The sequence below is a fragment of the Pan paniscus genome, chromosome 8 (genome assembly GCF_029289425.2).
Source record: "Pan paniscus chromosome 8, NHGRI_mPanPan1-v2.0_pri, whole genome shotgun sequence".
Lineage (NCBI taxonomy): Eukaryota > Metazoa > Chordata > Mammalia > Primates > Hominidae > Pan > Pan paniscus.
The window spans coordinates 55,386,230-55,409,702 of NC_073257.2; the positions used below are offsets into that span (position 1 = coordinate 55,386,230).

At 42.1% G+C, this 23,473-nt stretch overlaps 1 long non-coding RNA gene across 1 annotated transcript; it reads right to left on the reverse strand.

Moving 5' to 3' along the window:
• Nucleotides 1-352: 352 nt before the first annotated feature.
• LOC129393200 (uncharacterized) lies at nt 353-22,751 on the reverse strand. The gene is made up of 6 exons (XR_008619916.1): nt 20,980-22,751; nt 20,174-20,283; nt 15,409-15,474; nt 12,714-12,816; nt 3,609-3,678; nt 353-3,510 (listed from the first exon to the last, which is right to left on the reverse strand). It is a non-coding gene; the product is annotated as an uncharacterized LOC129393200 (long non-coding RNA).
• Nucleotides 22,752-23,473: the final 722 nt, after the last annotated feature.

The window sequence follows — 23,473 nt, forward strand, 5'->3', positions numbered from 1 at the left end:
ACACTGTTGGTGGGACTGTAAACTAGTTCAACCATTGTGGAAGTCAGTGTGGAGATTCCTCAGGGATCTAGAACTAGAAATACCATTTGACCCAGCCATCCCATTACTGGGTATATACCCAAAGGATTATAAATCATGCTGCTTTAAAGACACATGCACACGTATGTTTATTGCAGCACTATTCACAATAGCAAAGACTTGGAACCAACCCAAATGTCCAACAATGATAGACTGGATTAAGAAAATGTGGCACATATACACCATGGAATACTATGCAGCCATAAAAAATGATGAGTTCATGTCCTTTGTAGGGACATGGATGAAGCTGGAAACCATCATTCTCAGCAAACTATCACAAGGACAGAAAACCAAACACCACATGTTCTCACTCATAGGTGGGAACTGAACAATGAGAACACATGGACACAGGAAGGGGAACATCACTCACCGGGGCCTGTTGTGGGGGGGGGGCAGGGGGGAGGGATAGCGTTAGGAGATATACTTAATGTTAAATGACGAGTTAATGGGTGCAGCACACCAACATGGCACATGTATACATATGTAACAAACCTGCACGTTGTGCACATGTACCCTAAAACTTAAAGTATAATTTTAAAAAAGAGGAAAACTACTTGAATAAGCTTCTTTTACTGTTTTTATAAAGCAAAAAAAAAAGAGATTCACTATCAGTAGAACTAATACACAAATTTATCCGTGTTACAAGACAGAAAACTGGCATGCCAAAGTAGATTATGGTTTATATAAAAGCAACCAACAATTAAAAATAAAATAAAGAAAACAATTCCATTTATAATGGCATCAATAAAAAACATTAAGAGAAAAAATTCAAGACAGATACAGGAATTTTACACAATTTGTAACACTGAAAGAAATCAAAGATAAACTGAAAAATAACTGGAAGTCATTTTATGTTCAAGGATGGACTGTTTGTAAGGCAAAGGTTACATGTTTGAGGGGATGGATACCCTACCCTCCAGGATATGAGTGATTATTATGCATTGTATGCCTACATCAAAACATCCCATGTACCCCATACATACGTATACCTACAATAATTTTTTAAATACTTAATATTCTTAGGATAACAATACCCTATAAATTGATTTGCAGATTCAATATAATCCCTTCAAATTTCCAAGTATATTTTTTTAGAAATTAGAAAGTCTCTCACTCCCTTAAATCAATATGTATGTACAGAAAATCAAATTTCACAAAACAGTTTTTAAAAAGAAAAACAGAATCACATGACTTATACTTCCTAATATCAAGTCTTACTAGAAAGGATAGAGTACAATTCCACAGTTTCTTCACATTTTCCATCTGTTCTGACCAAGAATACACAGACGCTTGACTGCTCTGTTATTCTGTGGCCCGGATACCTGCATGCTTTCCCCTGCAGACTTGAACCCAAGTCAGGGCTCTGAACATTCGCAGACATAAGTAAAGGTGTTGTGTTTAGGTTGTAATTCAAAACACTAAAAGAAAGTATCCCTGGTCCTGGGAGATTCCTTAAACTCTCCTATAAACTGCATAACCAGACCCCTCACTGCAAAGATACCTAGACAAAGCATCCTTGGTCTCCTTTCCTCCCAATAAGATGAGCTGCAGCCCTCACTGTGTGTACATTCCTTAAGAAATGCTTTGGGCTCATCATATCAGGGTTTAGAGTTTACTTCTTTGGAATCCTAACCCCCTTCATCTCAGACAGTCTGGAACAGTCCCTTGTGAAAATTCCTCTGTGATCACCTTTGGGGCAACTCCAGCTAAGTGCTGAGCTGGAGGAAGAAGTAGGGGAGTCAGCAGAATTTTAAGGAATGGGCTGGGGAAAAGAGGATCCCACTGGGAGATCCTGAGATACCTGTAAGAGTCTATGTGGGCTTTGTTGCCTGCCCCTCCCTGATGCCCACGAGCTGCCCCAGAGATGCTGAGATGCTCCAAAATCTCCAGCAGGATACAGGAGGGTGATGGAGGGTCTGAAATTGCAAAGGGTCAGTAAGGAAGTCTGGTGCTTGGATATAGAGGGACAGGACTGGTTGGCATCAGCCATGGGCAGCCTGCATAGAAACAGGCTAAGCTGGAGGCCCAGAGTAAGGTGTGCAAGGCCCTGGGGAAACAATGATGAATGATATCCTCAAGGGACACAGGGTCTAACAGAAGATAGAATTTTACAGAAAGATGATTCTGGCTTCTCTATTCTATGCTGGAGTAGAATTACATACCAGGGACCAAGGTAGGAAAATATGGAGTGCTTAACTCTGGGTATAGGAGTCTGAGAAAGTTTCCCAAAGGAGAAGGCAGACTCATAGTATCAGTGAAAAATGTTTTAATAAAAGTGGCTGCCAAACGGAGAGAGAGATCTGCCCTCTCAGGGAGTTGGGGTGATGGTGGGAGTGGTGGTGGATTCTGAAAAGCTTCACAGAAAAATTGATAGGAAAGGGTTTGCAGGATTATGAGGGGTGTGTAATCTTGAAATGCAGAGGGAACCAGACTGGCAAATGTTTGGTAGCACAGAAGTATACAGCGCCTTTGGTAAATGATGTGTAGTACAGTGGCTAGAATGTAGGTGTAGGATGGAAGTCTAATGTAGTGCCCGAGTGTAGAGGGCTTTGAATTTTGTATGAAGGAGTCTGACTATTACAGCAGGTACTTGAATAATGTCATTTCGCTCAGTACCCTTTCATTGTAATGTTGATAAGAAAAAACAATCAACTTCCAGCTGGCCACTTCCTGTGTGTCCTTTACACATTCTCCCCAGGTCCACATGGGTTTTCACTGGGTACTCCCAGTTTCCTCCCACATCTCAAAGATGTGCCCATTATGTGAACTATCATTTCTAAATAGTCCCCATTTGAGCTCTGTGTGTGTGTGTGTGTGTGTGTGTGTGTGTGTGTGTATGTACACTCTGCCATATGATGGCACCCTATTCCAGATCCAGGGCTGGTTCTGCCTAGCGCCCTGAGTTGCTAGGAGAGACTCCGGCCACCCATGACCCTTAGCTAGAATAGGTGGGTAAATAATAATCTTACTTGTCTTTATCACTGATAAAGGGAGTTTTTTTCCTGCTTTGTATTAGTCGCAAAGCAAGAAAACCCAATCAGAAACAAGGCCAAGTGGGTTTTCTTTCCTGCCTGGGATGGAGAAGAAAAGAGTTCTTGCTCTAAAGACACCCTTTCCCTGAAAAATGGAAGGCATGGAGTTTTTAAGAACTAGGTACAGGGAGGGAGAACAATGTTAGCATGAGCAGGGTGGAACTCTAGGTGCACAGGTTCAGTGCATATAAACATACATCTTTATACGACTCATGTCACAAAATGGCAAGATTTTCTTTGGGAGAGGGAATTTTAGTATCATAGTGATATGTTGATGATCTAGGCCAGAAGCGGTGGCTGACGCCTATAATCCCAGCACTTTAGGAGGCTGAGGCGTGTGGATCACCTGAGGTGAGGAGCTCACGATCAGCATGGCCAACATGGTGAAACCCAGTCTGTACTGAAAAAAAAAATATACAACAAAATTAGCCGTATAAGTTGGCGTACACCTGTTAATTCCAGCTACTCAGAAGGCTGAGGCAGAAGAATCGCTTGAACCTGGGAGCCAGATGTTGCAACGAGCCAAGATGGTGCCACTGCACTCCAGCCTGGACGACCGAGTGAGACTCTGTCAAAAAGAAAAAAAAAAAGTTATCTAAAAGCAACTAGGGCTCACCTGTTCGAGTTTGTGCTGGTTGGGGATCTTATCTCCTGGTATGTGGTCAGGGGTGGAGAAGCCCTGGTGCTGGTGGGCCATCTGGTTTCTTTATGCAGCTATGCCTACAAATAAAGAAACTAAAGAAACACAGTAATAAATAGATCTTTCCCAGTTATTTCATCAAGGTGGCCCTGGTAACACTTTTTATTAATTTTTCTTTATCTTTTTTGGGGGGGGCGGTGGGGAGACGGAGTCTTGCTCTGTCACCCAGGCTGGAGTGCAGTGGCTCGACTTCAGTTCACTGCAACCTCCACCTCCCAGATTCAGGTGATTCTCCCTCCTCAGCCTCCCAAGTAGCTGGGATTACAGGCACGTAGCACCATGCCCGGGTAATTTTTTGCATTTTTAGTAGAGACAAGGTTTCGCCATGTTGGCCAGGCTGGTATCACACTCCTGACCTCAAGTGATCCTCCCACCTTGGCCTCCCAAAGTGCTGGGATTACAGGCGTGAGCCAACACACCTGGCCTAATGTATGTAGAGCTCACATTTTTCTTAAATGTATGTAGAGCTCACATTTATTTCAGTATTTAATACTGGAAGTGTTTTAGGCCTTTCTAAGTTTGGTCATGTTCTTGTGACCAGAAATATGCCATAGAAACTTAACTATTTCTATCAATTAGACTATGGTAAGGTTGGCTTAATTGTAGGTCACAGTTTTCAAGAATGTATTAAATCCTCACACTAAGTGAGAACTTAACTGTATTCAGCAGGCAATGGAGAGTCAGGAAAGTTTAAGCAAAAATGTGTAATTATTCTACCAGAAAATATTTGATAAGACATAATTTTATGAAACATCAGGTTTATAACAAAGTTATTAAATTATGTACATATTAGGGTTGTGAAGATAAAGGCCACATAGGCCCATTTCAAGTCAACACATAAACATAGAAGGATGATTAACAAAATAAGCGTGTAGCTTATGCTAAATGTTGATTGGAATAGACAATAAATTATGGAGAACTTCACATGATACTAAGCTTGGATGGGATCTTAGAAGTTTTACAGGTCAATGCCACTCCATCTACTGGCTGATTTGCACTAGTTTAATAAATGAACAACAAAGATAACATGTATCAGTAGAAGTTAAAATCATTTTATTGAATATCTGTCACGTCTGTGCCATTGTAGTGTACTAGGTGCCTTATACCACTTATGAGTCCCTCTACTTACGAAACGCTTTTCACAAAATACGAGTCTCCAAAGTCAATGGCATGAATAGTTGTGGTCCAGACATATGATGTTTGTTTTTAAAATCTTTATACAGCCTTGTATCCTTTTTCCTTTTCTTCCTTTTACCCTTTTTAAAATGTGCTGAGTTTTATCTAAGGCTAACCTCTGTAATGTTGCTATATGCCAGTATTCAGTTACTGTGTTTGATGAATCATAAAATGGTGTGAAGCTTTAATTAGTGTTCTTTTTAAATAAAATGCTATTTATGAATGCATCCATCAAAATGCTTTTGATTTGGGTATTCACAAAATATTAGTTTTCTGTGGATCTAACAATAATGCAAAAATCCAAAATGAATATAAAATATTAGCTAATATATATTTCAAAGTGTTCTACAAGTATAAAAACTATTGTATGACATTACTTTCATATATGTAAAAAATAATTTTTAGTCAACATAAACATACTCCTTATATCTAAACTTGTATTAATTCATTTAAGAGTTAATATAGTATTGTAAAGTCATCAAATATTTAAAAACAAAATGTATTTTGACTTGGAATATACATAAAATTAACTATTTTCAGCTGAGTCCAGTGGCTCATGCCTGTAATTCCAGCACTTTGGGAGGCCGAGGCAGGTCGACTGCATGAGGTCAGGAGTTTGAGACCAGTCTGGCCAACATGGTGAAACCCCATCTCTACTAAAAATACAAAAGTTAGCCAGGCTTGGTGGAGCGTGCCTGTTATCCCAACTACTCCGGAGGCTAAGGCGGGAGAATCACTTGAACCCCACAGGCAGAGGTTGCAGTGAGCCGAGATCGTGCCACTGCACTCCAGCGTGGGTGACAGTGAGACTCCATATAAAAGTAGTAATAATAATAATAATAACAATTTTCTGTGAGTCCCAAGATAAAATAGCATTACAGAACACTGAATAATCCTGAGTTTGGTTTTCTTGGTTGCATTCTGTTTTATATTTAGTTTTGTTCACCTTGACCAGTGGGCTTGTGGTTCTTAGGTGCAACAGGGTTTTCATTTTTAGGTTCAAGATTTTAAAGCTTTAATGTGGTAATTTCTCTAATTTTTTTGACAGTTATTTCTCAGGTTACAAGTTAAAATAAAATTTCCATTTCACTGAAGTCTTTGGTTTATTAATGATTTCATGACTTAATATACAATGAGTAATAAGGGGTGCTACAAATTTTCAGGAATCAACACTAAATAACTTATTCATGGAAGCAAACACTACCTGTTTCCCAAACACCTATTAAAATACAAAAATTTATCAATAGTTTTTTAAAATAACTAAAAATGAAAATGAAAAAACATATATCCAGGTTAAAAAAAACTGTATTTCAATTAAACAACAAATAATTTTTGGGGGGTCTCAACACTACTACAAAATTATTTGCTGTTTATTATAACTAATAATAAGACAGCTACAAAATAATTTTTTAAAATGAAGAAATAGTAAGTACAAAAAAGATATTAACAAATATTGGTATATTGGTGAAGGCTGGACTCAGTGGCTGTTTTCCAAAGTGGTTATACCAGTCGGGTGTGGTGGCACACACCTGTAATCCCAGCACTTCTGGAGGGAGGCAGAAGCGGGCAATCCCTTGAGCTCAGAAGTTTGACCTAGGCTACATGGCAAAACCCTATCTCTACCAAAAAATGTAAAAATCAGCCACACATGATGACAAGCACCTGTAAGTCCCAGCTACTTGGGAGGCTGAGGTGAGAGGATCACTTGTGCCTGGGAAGTCATGGCTACACTGGCCATGTTCATGCCACTGTACTCCACCCTGGGCAACAGAGCAAGATTTTGTCTCAAAAAAAAAAAAAAGTTGGTGACAATGTGGAAGAATTAGAACCCACACACATTACTGGTGGGAACATAAAATGGTGTCATCAATTTGGGTGTTTCTTTTCTGGTCAATTGATTTTTTTAAAAATCAAGATATTGTCTCCCTGTGTTGCCCAGGCTGGTCCTGAAGTCCTGGGCTAAAGCAGTCCTCCAAACTCAGCCTCCCAAATAACTGAGATTAATGGCGTGAGCCACCATGCCTGACTGGTGTAACCACTTTGAAAAACAACGTGGCAGTTTCTCCAAGGCTAAATGTATAGTTATCACATAATGCAACAATTTCATTTCTGGGTGTAAATCCAAGAGAAGCAGAAATATATGTTCACACAAAAACTTGCATGTGAGTGTTCATAGCACCATTACTCATGACGGCTTATATGCAGAAACAAATGTCCATCAACTGATTAATGGCTAAACATAAACTATTATTCAGCAACAAAAGGTAAGAAATACTGATACACACTATAACATGAAAGACATTTGAAAACATTGTGCTAAGAGAAAAAAAAAGCAAACTTGTATCACATACTGTACAATTCTATTTCTATTAAAGGTCCAGATTAGGCAAAACTACAATAAAAGAAAATAAATCAGTGGTTGCCTATGAAGACACAGGAACGTGGGGGAAGTAGGAGGTAGCAGCTAAGAGGTGAGGGTTTCTCACTCTTAAGTGGGTAACTCATAAATGGGTAATCACTTCTAAAAGTGACTGTGGTGATGGATGCACAGCTTCATGAATATTCTAAAAACTACTGAATTTCTCTCTTTCTTTCTTTCCTTTCTCTCTCTCTCCGTCTCTCTTTACTTCTTTCCTCTCTCACTCTCTCTCTCTCTCGACATGGTCTCCTTCTGTCACCCACACTAGTGCAGTACTGCCATCTGGTCTCACTGCAACCTATGCCTTCTGGGCTTAAGTGATCTTCCAGCATCATGTCCCCAAGTAGCTAAGACTACAGGCATGAGCCACCATACCCAGCTAATTTTTGTATTTTTTCTAGAGATGCTGTTTTGCCATGTTGCCCAGGCTAGTCTCGAACTCCTGAACTCAAGCAATCCACCTACCTCAGCCTCCCAAAGTCTTAGCATTATAGGAATTAGCCACTACACCCAGCCTGAATTGCATACTTTGAAAAATGAATTGTATGATATGTTAATCATATTTCAATAAAGTTATTATTATAAAAAGGGCCAGATGCAGTGGCTCACACCTGTAATCCCAGCACTTTGGGCGGCCAAGGTGGGCCAATTGCCTGAGGTCAGGAGTTCAAGACCAGTCTGGCCAACATGGTGAAACCACATCTCTACTAAAAATAGAACAAAAATTAGCCAGGTATGGTGGTATGCACCTGTAATCCCAGCTACTCGGGAGGCTGAGGCAGGGGAATTGCTTGAAACAGGGAGGTGGAGGTTGCAGTGAGCCGAGATGGCACCACTGTACTCCAGCCTGGACAACTGAGCTAGACTCCATCTCAAAAAAAAAAAAAAGAAAATGGGGGTTGAGCATAGGTGGCTCAGGCCTGTGTATAATTCCAGCACTTTGGGAAGCTGAGGCAAAGAGATCACTTGAGGCCAGGAGTTTGACACCATCCTGGGCAACATAGCAAGATCCCATCTCAACAATAAAAAATAAAGAAGTTAGCTAGGCACAGGGGCAAACGTCTGTAGTCCCAGCTACTTGGGAGGCTGAGGTTGGAGGATTGTTTCAGCCCAGGGGTTTCAGGCTGCAGTGAGGCATAATCAAGCCACTGCACTGCAGCCAGCCTGGTGACAGAGCAAGAGCTTGTCTCTAGGAAGAAAAACAAAAGTAATGCAAGTTTTCGTCACCTTCTGAGAGTAATCGACTTTCAGGAGGACTAGAAAAACAAAAAAAAGGACCACTGAATGGTTGAGGGTGTGTTCCTGGTTAGGCTCAGTTGCTGGCTGAGTAGTATCTGAAAAATTAATTAGTAAAATTACAGCTCTAGGGATCAGTCATGCAGTCAAATGATGAATGCTAAATTCATTACAAACGCCCAGGGTCTCAGGGGATCCTCCTGCCTCAGCCTCACCATAGCCAGGACTACAAGTGAGCATCACAACTCCCAGCTACTTTTTTTTTTGTGGAGACAGAAGCCTTGCTATGTGCCCAAGCTGGCCTCAAAACTCCCACCCTCAAGAGATCTGCCCAACTCGACAACCAGAGTAACTGATTCTACAGACACATGCCACCGTGTCTGGATAATTATATTTTATTATTATTTATTTGTGTAGAGAGGAGATCTTGCTATGTTGCCAAGGGTGGTCTCAAACTCCTGGACTTAAAACAATCCCCCCATCTCTGCCTCCCAAAGTGCTAGCACTACAGGCATAAGCCACTGCACCAGCCTGACTTAAGGTTTCCTTAATCTAGCATCCCATACTTCATATAATTGGGAAAGGCAGTACTGTTTTTTTTTTTAATTACTTAGTATTTCAACAAGAATCAACCATCTCTCAGGGCCAGGCACGGTGGCTCACGCCTGTAATCCCAGCACTTTGGGAGGCCAAGGTCAGGAGTTCAAGAACACCCTGGTCAATATGGTGAAACCCCGTCTCTACAAAAAAATGCAAAAATTAGCCAGGCGTGGTAGCAGGTGCCTGTAGTCCCAGCTACTCAGGAGGCTGAGGCAGAAGAATCTCTTGAACCTGGGAGGTGTAGGTTGCAGTGAGCTGAGATCTCCCCCACTGCACTCCAGCCTGGGCGACAGAGCGAGACTCAGTCTCAAAAAAAAGAAAAGAAAAAAAGAAAAACAAGAATCAGCCATCTCTCACCATTGCCATGACCCTGGTCAAAAACACTTATCTCCCACCTGGATGTTGCCACAGCTTGGCCTCCCTGCTTCTACCCAAATCTTCCCACAATCTTTCTCAACTCAGCAGCCAAGGGATGCTTTTAAATCAGGAGACAGATCATGTTGCCTCTCTGCTCAGAACCCTCCCACAGTTCCGATCTCAGTCAGAGTAAAAGCCAAAGCCCCAGCAAGAGCCTCCCAGAGATTACACAATCTTTACTGATCAGACACATCATGGAGTTCCCTCCTAGCATCTTTATCCTGTTGTTTCTGCCTACAATGCTCTCACCTCAGCACCTTGGCCAGTTGCTTCCCCCACTTCAAGTCTTTGATAAATTTTCACTTAGGGCAACCCTGGCCACTCTATTTAATATTGCCATCTGTCCCCATTCCTGCCATGCTCTTTTTTTTCCATAAAATCTCGCTGTGCCACTCAGGCTGGGGTGCCATGGCACGATCACGACTGAGACCTCGAACTCACTGGTGAAGCAATCGTCCTGCCTCAGCCTCTCTAGTAGCTAAAGACTACAGGTGCATGCCACCACACCTGCTAATTTTTTAAAAAATATATGGAGCATCACTATGCTCCCCAGGCTTGTCTTAAACTCCTGGGCCAAAGCGATCCTCCTGCCTCGGCCTCCTAAATACCTGGAATTATAGGTGTGGGCCACCAGCCCTGGGTTCATGTTCATTTCTTCGTGCTGCTGTTACAAACTGCCCTACATTGAGTGCCTTAATACACGACAAATCTACTACCTAACAGTTCTGGGAGTCAGAGTCCAAAATAGGTCAATTAAGGCTAAAGTCAAGGTGTCAGCAGGACTGCATTCCTTCTGGAGGCTCCAGAGAGGATGGGTTCCCTTGCCTTTCCCAGCTTCTAAAAGCCACCCCCATTTCTTGGCTCATGGCCCCTAACTGCATCTTCAAAGCCAGAAGTGAAGCATATTCAAATCTCCCTCTCTGACCTCTGCTTCCATCATCACATCTCCTCCAATTCTGAGTCTCTTGCCTCCCTCTTTCTCTTATAAAAACCCTTGTGACTGCTGGACACAGTGGTCGTGGCTCACACCTGTAATCCCAACAGTTTAGGAGGTCAAAGCGGGGAAACACTTGAGGCCAGGAGCTCGACACCAACCTGGAAAACATAGTGAGATCCCCAACTAAACAACAAAAACCAAAAGAAATAAGAAAAGAAAAAATTGGCTGGGCATGGTGGTATGCATCTGTAGTTTCAGCTACTTGAGAGGCTGAGGTGAAAGGGTTGCTTTAGCCCAGGAGTTCAAGACCAGCCTCGGCAACGTAACAAGATCCCATCTCTACAAAAAAATACAAAAATTAGCTGAGCATGGATGGTGTGCACCTGTAGTCCCACATACTTAGAAGGCTGAGGCAGGAGAATTGTTTGAGCCCAGGTGGTTGAGGCTGCATCACTGCACTCCAGTATGGGTGAAAGAAAGAGACTCTGTGTCCAAAAGAAAAAGAAAAGAAATACACATCTGGTTTCTGCCCCTGGTCCTGGCACAAAGCTTCTAAAGTTCTCATAAAGTTCTCAGTGATAAAGTTGATAGGAGCATCTTTTGTTTCAATATTTGGTCTTAGTCCCAGGTTTCTAACACAAGACCCTCTAAGACCTTTGGGATCTCCACCATAGTAAGAATGCATTTGATGATGTTACTGAGATGACTGGGTGACTGAAAGCTCCCAGACAGCTTCAGGAGGAGGGCTGGTTGCCAGAACAAACCATGTGATTAGAGGCTTGAAACTTGCAGCCTCACCCACTGAGCTCCAGGAAGAAGTAGTGGCTGAAGATTGACTTAATCACCAATGGTCAATGATTTTACCAATCATGCCTGTGTAATGAAGCCTTCAGAAACACCCTAAACAACAGGGCTTGGAGAGTGTCTGGGTTCCTGAACACAAGGGGGATACTGGGAGGGTAACATGCCCAATAGAGGGCATGGAAGCTCTGTGCCCCTCCCCACATACCTTTCCCTGTGCATCTTTTTTATTCCTTTTTTTTTTTTTTTTTTTTTTGAGACAGGGTCTGGCTCTGTCTCCCAGGCTACAGTGGCACAATCGTGGATCACTGCAACCTATGCCTCCCTAGCTCAAGCCATCCTTTCACCTCAACCTCCTGAGTAACTAGAATTGCAGGCACATGTCACTGCACCAGGCTAATATTTATAAAAATTTTTTTGTAAAGATGAGGTTTCACCATGTTGCCCAGCCTGGTCTTAAACTCTTGAGCTTAAGCGATGCTCCCGCCACAGTCTCCCGAAGTGCTGAGATTACAGGCATGAGCCCAGCATGTACATCTCTTTCACTGGCTGTTTCTGAGATATATCCTTTACAATGAACCAGTAATAGAAAGTAAACTGGTGAGACCCAGTGGCTCACGCCCATAATCCCAGCACTTTGGAGGTTGAGATGGGAGGATAATGTGAGCCCAGAAATTTGAGACCAGCCTGGGCAACATAACAAGACCCCATCTCTACAAAAAATAAAAGAATATAGCCAGATATGGTGGTGTAGGCCTGTAGTCTCATTGGGAGGCTGAGGCAGGAGGATCACTTGAGCCCAGGAGTTCGAGGCTACAGTAGCTTTGATCACATTGCTGAATTCCAGCCTGGCAACAGAGTGAGACTATGTATCTCAGAAAAAAAAATAAATAAATAACCTGTTTTTCTGAGTTCTGCAAACTGTTTCAGCAAATGATTCAACCAAAGAAGGGGGTCATGAGACCCCAGTTTCTAACTGGTTGGTCAAAAGTACACGTAACAACCTAGGGTTTGCAACTGGCATGTGAAGTGAGGGTAGTCTTGTGGGACTGAGCCCCTATCCTGAGGGGTCTGCACTAACTCCAGGTAGTGTGAGAATGGAACTGTGAGATACCCAGTTGGTATCCAGATTGTCCGAAAACTGGTGTAGAATCTCTGCATTTGGTTGGATGAATTTGACCACAGCTACTATTCAGGAAAAAGAGCTACTCATTATATAGAAAAAACCATAAAATTATATGTTCTACAAAAAACAAATCAACCTTATCTACAGCCCAGTCCTACTCAAATATAGACTTTTAGAACAAAAGGTCTCACCATGGACTCGAGAGCTGACATGAGGAATGTCACAACCATCCCGCTCTCTGAGAACTCCTCATCTTCAACGAGCGGGGGGACACTGCAACTTTGGCCATGATCCCTGCGCAAGAAAAGTAGTAAGAAAGTGAGTGGTAGAAATCCAGTGTCTTAAACCCATATCCAGAGCTGTGAGAGTTTTTTTACCAGCTGGCTAATTTACACTTGTCTTGCATCAGAGGAAAAATAAGGCTCAGAAACGAGGTATTCGATTTGTCCAAAACTCTCATCAGATACAGAATCCATCCGCTAACTTTCTATCTGGTATTATTTCCATAAAATTAGAACAGTATCACTCCCAAAATAAATCCATATGGCACCCAGCATCAATGCATTTCTCCCAAGTAAAAGAGGAGGCAAGGCGTTTTACAACCCAGCGACGGGCTACTACGACACAGGAAAGAGGTGCCAACCTCCCTTTCTCCCCTGCACAACCCAATACAAAAAAGAGTGGGTGCAGTGGAATGAGGCTGGGTGAAGAGAAGTTCCTCTTCTTAGTGAGAAAATAGATCACAGGGCATCAAGTAACATGTAAAAGTCTCTATAATAAGGCATTTTTTGGAAAACGTTTTCTAATATTTTGGTATCAGGGAAACCCTCAGATGAATTTCAAACACCATAAAAATACAATACATAAACAGAAAATATTAACTGTCAACAATGATATAGCTAAATTGTAACCTTTATGGATTGCTTTTTGGAATGTAAAATGGTACAGCCCACTGTGGAAAATGGTTTGGCAGTTCCTTAAAATATTAAGCACAGAATTATATGATCCAACAACACCCTTTAAGCGCTATTTTGGAATGTAAAATGGTACAGCCCACTGTGGAAAATGGTTTGGCAGTTCCTTAAAATATTAAGCACAGAATTATATGATCCAACAACACCCTTTAAGCGCTATACCCAAAAGAACTAAGATCAGGGACTCAAACAGGTATTTGTACACCCGTTTAACAGTAGCATTATTCACAGTGGCCAAAAGGTAGAACCAGCCCTATGCCCATCGGTAGGTGAATGGATAAAGAAAATGTAATATACACATACACAGAATACTATACAGCGATTAAAAAAAATCTCGCCAGGTTCAGCAGCTTACACCTGTAATTCCAGCACTTTGGGAGGTCAAGGCGGGCAGGTCGCTTAAGCACAGAATTTTGAGACCAGGCTGGGCAACATGGCAAGACCTCGCTTCTACAAATAAAAATTTTTTTAAAAAAGGAAATTCTGATAGTGTTATCAATGAGCCTTGATAGCATTATGCTAAGTGAAATAAACCAGACAGAAAAGGACAAATATTGTACAAGTCCACTTATATAAGGTATCTAGAGTAAACAAATTCATAGAAAATAGAATAGTAATTGCCAGGGGCCAGGAGGACAGTTCAATGGGGAGCTATTGTTTATGGAGTACAGAGCTGCAGTTTACAATGATGACAAAGCTCTGGAGATGGAGAGTGGTGATAGCTAACAATGCGGATGTGCTTAACACCAGGGACCTCTGTGCACTTAAAAATGGTTAAAAGTGTTATTTTATATTATGCATATTTTTACCAAAATAAAAAAATAAAAAATAAAACAAGACACCACATAAGGACATACTAAGATGGCAAAATCTAAAGCAACTTTTTAAAACCCAGAGAGTTTTTCTGTAAATAGCATATGAATTAAATGCCTATTAAAAATTAGCCCCTTTAATTTAGTTGAATTAATTCTACTTTTAGAGAGAGCTTAAATAATTAAATAAACTTAATTGGAAGCATAACTGAAAAATTAAACACTAGATGCAGGAAGAGGAACTGTAAAAACATATCTATGTACATAAACCAATCAACTGACAACACTCGAGTGTCCCTTAACTAAAGCCCCAGTATTCCAGAGAAGATGGACAAGCACTTGAAGAGCTGTCAGCAGGAAACTGTTGTACCTAAAAATGTCAGTAAATCTTCATTAAAGAGAATGTTCTATTTTCCTATTATTAAAGGTTGTCACCTAGCTTTACCATCTGTTACCATGTGCATTGACTACTAGGCCAGATTTAGACATCAAGTAATGAAGCATACATACTTAGGAAGTTACAACTTATAATAACCACCACGATCAGAAAAATAGTACTTTGCATCATGAAGACCTTCAGTTACCACTTAGATTTCATCCTCATGGGCTTTATTGATCAATATTGTAAAGAGGCATATTACCTCTTATAACTTAAAACAACTTGTAGCCTAGGAAAGCATACCAAAAGAATCATCTTTTATTTCCAAGTGAGGTGTTTTAAGAATAATATAATCTAAAAAATAGAATAAACATACAACAGACCAGGCATGGCGGCTCACGCCTGTATCCCAGCACTTTGGGAGGCCAAGGTGAGCGAAATCACGAGGTCAGGAGATCAAGACCATCCTGGCCAACATGGCGAAACCCCGTCTCTACTAAAAATACAAAAATTAGCTGGGTGTGGTGGTGCTTGCCTGTAATCCCAGCTACTCGGGAGGCTGAGGCAGAAGAATTGCTTGAACCAGGGAGTCAGAGGTTGCAGTGAGCTGAAATCACACCACTGCACTCCAGCCTGGCGACAGAGCAAGACTCCATCTCAAGGAAAAGAAAATATATATACAACAAATACAGTAACACATAAAATCTCTTTTTCTCCTAACCTTCTGCTGGTCCTTCAATTTCTGCTGGTACTGTTCCGTCACTGCCTTCTAAAGAATTATGGCTTCCTAAAAAGAAAATAAACATGTAATAAACCAATAAAAACTCACACTGAAAGACAAAAGAGAATCTAGATAGCAATGCAATCACTTTTAAGATATAATAAACATAAAAAAAGATTCTTTTAACTCAATGGAAACAATACTTTCTAATTCAGAAAAAAATAACACTTCTATTAGGCAGCTAAAAATTATTATTTTAAAATATAAATACAGAGTAGACCAAAGTAGGTTTGTGGATTTAATATTAGTTACTATAACTGTATGGTAAAATTACTGGATATTGGAACCTGAAGAAGCACAATTATGTTTCAAGTACCATGTTCATCTGTCACTGACACACACACAGACACACCATTGTGAATGCTTGCTTTGCTCAGACACTTAATTAACTCTCTATAAATAAGTTTAGGGTTTGCTGTGGAATGCTCCCTGTTTTCCATTTTCACTATGGTAAAAGCTACAGAAACTCGATCCCCATAATTTAATCAAAGTTGTACTTAAAGTAACTCGTAAGTAAAAATTAAAGATACTACCTTTAGTATCAAAAAACATTTTAATCCAGGTAATATAATCTGCTTGCTTCTAAAAACTGGGACATAAAGCAACAGATCTGTTAGGCAGTCACATGGTAAACAGGCTTATCCTACTGGAGCAGAAGTTTATTCACAAATAGGAAAGAAAGAATCTAAGATATCGGAGCTCCAGTAAGGATTAAGACCACAAGCTGCCCCCAATATACATCTTCTGTCCTTAAAGATCTGAGCTACTAACATGGAAAAGACTGAAAAACACTGCCTTCAAGTATAAATAAAAATGTATTGCATTTTGGTAAGAATACATCGCTTAGGGGGAAGGGAAGCAGATGCTCATCTATTTTGTCCTATCTATTGATAAATTCAGAAGCTGTACTAAAAGTTAAATAAAAGTTATAAATAAACTTTCTCTTAATTTTTAAAAAGTAATGATTACAGTCTGAAAAATTCATTTGTTGGCTACTATTCTTGAATTAAAAGTGCCATACTGAGGTGAAATCTTTTTGGTTTCCAGTATCTAGCTTTATTATGTCATAATTATCTTGGGATTCTTTTCAACTTACTGCATATTGTGAAAACTCACCTGAACTCAAAACTCTAGGTAAATCTATAAACCACTATGAATCCATCTTTAATTCACTTGTAAAACATACTTTCTCTGCAAACATTTCCTTTCTTTTCTTAACCTTAATATTTGGATTCAGGGAGCATTAAGTTCTTCGACTGCAAAGTCAAAGAAAAAAGAAATGTGAGGTCAAAGGAATGATAGATAATAAAGAAGAGGCCAGTAATTAAAACGTAAAATTTCAGTAAAGAGTAACAGTTAAGATGGTTGTTCCATGTTATTACCCAAACACCAAGGGTTTGGTCCAGGTCCTGCTGCTCACCAGACAGAAACTAGTCACTGAGTAAACAAGTATTACCAAGGAAGAAAGCTTTAACCTGGTGCTGCAGCCCAGGAGATGGGGTCTCAGTCTCAAATTTATCTCCTTGACTGACTTAAACTAGGGTCAGGAAAGAAATACAATAATTTATAAGAGAACAGAAATTAGGGACTGGCGGGAGGCATCTGGTGCCGTGATCTGGTATGTTTCAGTTATTTGATACTTCCTGAAGGTCTTTTTTTGAGGAGAGAACTCAGATAAAACAGATACAAGTTTCAAGGTTTAACAGCAGGGTCAACTCTTATGTTGATCCAAACAAAACCCCATCCATGGGACAATTGGGCTGGTGTCAATGTAAGCAATAATTCTACAGGTCCTTTTTGTTCAAAATCTGAACAATTAAATTTATATTATATGCTAAACCAAAGGAAAATACATCTTATGTACTCGAGGCCAGAAGAGATAGAAGTAAAACCTACTACTAATAGCCTATGAGTGTCAAGTTTGGGAACACTACAAAAAATTACAAAAAAGTAATAAATGCATAAAAGTTACAGATTAACAAGTGCTATTTCAGAATTCTTCTAAATACTAAGTACATGACCTTATTAATATTTGCATTACTAACCACACAATAAGAACCTGACTTATGACTATTCTGAGATAAGGTATAAATGTGTACCTTTACCTTAAATGGGAAAGTGTGTCATATACCCACATCGAGATTCACAAAAGGGAAAACTGATTTGAAAAATTGTTGCTTGTGAAGTTCATTTATACGTTAAGAAAAGGCCAATACAATTTTTCCTTTTCAATATAGAAAAGTAATTCTTAATACTATAGTTATAAATACTAAAACACAGTCTGTGGAATACAAGAAACCATTAAATACAAACAGTATGTAGGAAAGTGGAGGTAAAAAGATTACACCTTGCAAAGACTTCAGGACAAGTTTTGCATGTCATCAGTTTCAGAAGGGCCTGCTTTGAGATACAAAGATAATACTTCAACAGTAACCCCCCAGGCCAGAGGCAGTGACTTATGCCTCAGCACTTTGGGAGGCCAAGACAGGCAGATCAGTTGAGGTCTGGAGTTCGAGACAGACCTGGCCAACGGGGTGATACCACATCTCTACCAAAAAATACAAAAATTAGCTAGGTGTAGTGGCATGCACCTATCTAGTCTCAGCTACTCGGGAGGCTGAGGCAAAAGAATCCCTTGAACCTGAAAGGCAGAGGTTGCAGTAACCCAAGATTGCACCACTGCACCCCAGCCTGCGAGACAGAGAGAGAATCTGTTAAAAAAAAAAAAAAAAAAAAAAAAAAAAAGTCATGTTCACGTAGAGTTAGGCTCCACAGTTCACTCTCTTAACCATCCTGTATTCTACCCACTCTATGCTATGCCCGGTCACTGATGCACCTATATGGTAGCTCATGGCCCCCTTAGAGCTTAGAACCTAGGTTTCATTTCCTCCTCTACAGCTATATAATTTAACAATTTTCCTCTCGAGTTTGTTGGATTCTAACCCTATACATAACAAATCTTATTAATATTACTGCATCTTAAAGGGGGCTGTGATGTCTTCAGTCCCTAGAAACATTAAACAACCTATAAACAAAGGACCATATGAGGGTAAACAGAATCCAAATTTCTATGTGCTTTAAAACGCTGAGGCAATGTACTGAGAAACACACCTAAGAAACTGCAACCAATCTACTGTCGACAAAAATTTAGACACTGTCTCTTCAAAATAAGCTATCTGGTGGTACTTATCCATATTCCTACATGTATCAACAGTATTTTACATGTCATAAACTTAAAAATAATTTTAAAACTGTCAAAATTATAGGCCTTAATCCATTTCTGTGGGCTTGAAAAATGATACAATATACATTTGTTTCTTTAAAGTATTCAATAAAATGCATAAACTTCTAGTGCAATCACTAAAAAAAGAGTTCATACCAAAGGTTGTAATACTAGGAAAGAGGGCTCAATACTGCAGGTTCTTAAAGACAAAAGTTAATAAAGCCTTGTTTTTGGTTGTGAATCTTGGCCTTAAAACATTTGCACGATCCCCGCTTCCTTTTCCTGTTGTAAAGATGTGGTGACAAACCAGGTTTGTTCACGCAGATAATAATCTTGAAAATAGTGGGAGGGAAATAACATGAAGGGAATATAGTTTACCTAATGACCTCCTAAATTGGAACTTATTACCCCCATGCCTCTTGCATATCTCCAGACTAATATGTAAGACAGATGAAACAGCTGTTTGCTACCAATATTTTATTTGATGCTTCTTTTTTTTATTCCTTGAATAACTGCTTACAATGCGTTAACAGGAACAGGAAAGCATATCTATTCAAGTACTAAATAATTATGCAAATCTCTAAGACATAGTAATGGACCAATTATTTTTAAAGTACAACACACTGACAAGTACTTTATTTTTAACTCAGTCTTGGTTTGTTGTTAATGCCATTGCTTGGGAAAAAGCAAACAAAAGCAGGAGGTGGTGAAGGAGAAACAGGAAATAGAGGCAGTGGCATAAGCAAATGAAGAACAAGAAGATGATGATGAGAATAAAAGACTGGAAGAAAGGAAAAACAACAGGTGAGGGAATCGGAAGGCCTATTATGATACCTTTTTTCCCCTCCTTGATTCATGAAATTTGAAAAAGTTCAACACTTTTTCACAACAACAACAATAAAGAGCAAAAAGATACACAGTCACCCCTAAATTTTGTTAAGATTGAGATAATGCTCCACTCACGCCTGGCTCAGGTGCCAGCAGAAGGATGGGACCCTCCAGATTCTGCAGGAGAAGGGGGAGGACTCCTCCTTGCCCTGGCGGCACCTCCACTGCTGCCACCGAGGCCAACGGTACAGCACCCACAGCTTCCTACCCACGCCAGGCCAGGTGGCTCCGCAGTGCTCCTACTCCCACTTCCCAGGACCCCCAGACTTGCTGCTGCTGCCACCACTAGGGCCAATGCCAATACAACCACTGCTGCTGTCGCCCTTGATGCACCGGCACTCCCTACAAGGCCCCTACTAGCTGGCCACAGCCACAGCCCTGCCACAGCTGGCCACAGCTGGCTGCCCTCCTACCTACTGCTCCAAAGTGCCACCCACTGCAGTGATGCCAGCCGCCACGTCCCAGGCTCCAGGCTCCAGCCTCCACCCTCCAGCGTGTGGCAGGTTGCTCCTCCTTCTGGCACAGAGCAGCTGGGCCAGTAAAGTCAGAAAAGCCTAGAACATGACGCAGGGAGTGGTAACGTTAGAGCCTCACCTTGTCATGGTGGCCACTGGGTGGCAGTGACAGGTTTCAGTGAACTGGAGACTCCACGGTGGCTGGCTCCCCACCCACAGGAACCGTTGGGCCCACTGGGGCTGCGGCTCCTTGGAGAGCAGGAACAGCAGAACTCAGACCCAGCCACTACCACCCCGCCTAACCCCCGGCCCCTCCTGCGCCCCCACCCCGAGGGCCGGTGTCCATTCCTAACGTCTCCACCCACAGGGCCCTGTCCCCCCATGACGCCTGTGCCCCATGTCTACCCCATGACTGTGCTCAGGAATCCCAGGTTGTCTCAACACAGAGTAAGAGGACGCAGACCCAGGAACCATGACGGGCCCTGCCATGCCCATGATTCCCATGGAAACACTGTGTGCCCGCTGAGCAGTAGGAGGTCTGCTTCTAGAGTCTGGAGCCTGGCTCCTTCCTTGGAGGCCACCGCTGTGGCGGCCACCTCTGCCACTACCAGCAGTGCAGCCCCGATTGCACCCCTAACCCGCCACTGACAGTGTCCCAGATACCCCCCCCCCCCACTCCCAGGGAGTGTAACCCCTAGGGAGTGTAACCCCTGATAGCGCCCCCAACCCGTCCCCACCTCGAACACTGCAGCACCCAGTAGAGACCCCAACCCGCCCCCATACCGGAAGAAATAACGCCCGTAACAGTGCCCCAAGCCCCACTCCATCCCCGGGCAGCGCAGCCCTGGATAGCACCCCAACCCGCTCCTGGCTGCAGGCAGTGATGCCCGGAATAGCGCCCCCAAGCCGCTCCCCACTGTGGGCAGTGCAGTTGAGAATACTCACCTACCATGGCTGCCTTTCTACCACTCCGGCAGCCGTGCAGTCCCTGTCACAGCCACCAGCTTCAGTGAAGCGAGCCAGGGTGCCACAGGCTCCGGCCTCCAGCTTGTGTCAGGAGAAACCACCTTCCCCTCCCCCTGTAGCACCGCATGGAGCCACTGCAGCTGCTCGTCTGCCATTTTACCACTCCAGCTGCGCTTCAGTCTCTGTCGTTGCAGCCAATGTTCTAATTGGATGAGAGAAAACCTCTAGGCTTATTCTGATTGGACTTTATTATCATGTTCTGATTGGTTAGCCTAAGGCTTACTCTCATCCAATCAGAACATGTAACCCAGGAACCTCGGTATATAAAGCATGCTAAGGGGGAGTCAGGCCATTCCAGACTCTTGTGCTTCTGTCTGCTAAGCTGGTGTGTGCCAGGCTTAGAAGGGGGGAAGGGGCCGGGCATGGTGACTCACCTGTAATCCCAGCACTTTGGGAGTCTGAGGCGGGTGGATCACGAGGTCGAGTTCGAGACCAGCCTGGCCAAGATGGTGAAACCCCCGTCTCTGCTAAACATACGAAAATTAGCCGGGCGTGGTGCTCCTGTAGTTCCAGCTACTTGAGAGGCTGAGGCAGGACAATCGCTTAAACCCAGGAGGCAGAGGTTGCAGTAAGCCAAGATCGTGCCACTGCACTATAGCCTAGGTGACAAAGCAAGAATCCATCTAAAAAAAAAAAAAAAAAAAAAAAGGAAGGGGGAAAGGAAGAGCCACCTGCTGCATGCTGGAGGCTGTAGCCTGCAGCTCCACAGCTGGGCTTGCTGCAGTGAGTGGCAGTGATACAGCATGGCAGGAGCAGTAGGATCTGGATGATTTCCAGCTTCATCCATGTCCCTGCAAAGGACATGAACTCATTCTTTATTATGGCTGAATAGTAGTCCATGGTGCATATGTGCCACATTTTCTTTATCCACCAAGCAATAAGATTTATCATCTAGGGGGCCGGTTGCAGTGGCTCAGGCCTGTTAATCCCAGTACGTTGGGAAGCCAAGGCGGGCGGATCACGAGGTCGGGAGTTTGAGACCAGCCTGACCAACATGCTGAAACCCCGTCTCTACTAAAAATACAAAAAAAAATTAGCCAGGAGTGCTGGCGCACGCCTGTAATCCCAGCTACTCAGGAGGCTGAGGCAGGAGAATCACTTGAACCCAGTAGGTGGAGGTTGCAGTGAGCAGAGATCGAGCCACTGCACTCCAGCCCGGGCAACAGAGGGAGACTCCTTCTCAAAAAAAAAAAAAAAAAAAAAGATTTATCATCTGGGGTATCAGGTGAGAGGACTAGCTAGGTTGGGTATATGGAATTAGAACTCATGAGTGAAGAAATTCAAAATTAAAGTTAAGAATATTACTGGTCTATATAGCATTTACAGAAGAGCCAAATAGACAATATTCCAGACTATAGAGGTTAGAGAAAATCAAGTTATCTATCTTAAGAGCACACTTTTTTTTTTTTTTTTGAGACAGAGTCTCGCTCTGTCATCCAGGCTGGAGTGCAGTGGCATGATCTAGGCTCACTGCAAGCTCTGCCTCCCAGGTTCATGCCATTCTCCTGCCTCAGCCTCCCTAGTAGCTGGGACTACAGGCGCCCACCACCTCGCTCAGCTAATGTTTTGTATTTTTAGTAGAGATGGGGTTTCACCGTGTTAGCCAGGATGGTCTCGATCTCCTGACCTCATGATCCACCCGCCTTGGCCTCCCAAAGTGCTGGGATTCCAGGCGTGAGCCGCCGCACCAAGCCCAGCCTGCTTTTCTTTAAATTTTCGGATAACACAGAACTCAGCAACACTTTGACAGTATGGATGATTACATACTATTTACAATATTATTGTCTTCCTCTATCTACTTGTTTATTTACTGAGAAAAAGGTGTCAGCATAATCACGGAAGCAACCTAATGAATAAACTACACCTTGATTATAAGAAAGAATTAAAATTGATTCATCCTTCTTGAATACAGAGTTTTAAAAATTCTTAAGAGAATTATGGCTTATTGAGTACGCCGCAATCCTTTTCTGTTACAAAAACAAGACAAATGACTGCTTTGGGGTTATTTCCCCTAATAGCTTCCATGTGTTTCTCCATCTGGTACACTGCAAAACTTCTTTTAACTCCTAAGGCCTCAGGAGAATTTCACAGCCCCTTTATAAATCCTGGAAGTTCAGGAAAGTGCCAACACGTGCTGAGCATGCTAATTCCCAGTGTCCTTGGAAAGGAGTCTTGATAGTAGTGGACTCTCCCTTAGGGAAGTCTCACATGGCAGGAAACCAAGCGACTGTAACACAGAGTCTAGCTGTACAGTGTTCTGCCTCACTCACTGTTCCTTGGGTTCGTTTTCCTCAGCTGGGCACACACAGAATTATGGCTTTGTTTGAACAGAGTTCTTTTGGACCATATGTACCTATGTTAGAGCCATTTGACTCCCTTCATTATTGGTGGTCTCCAAGCATAAGAAGAATAT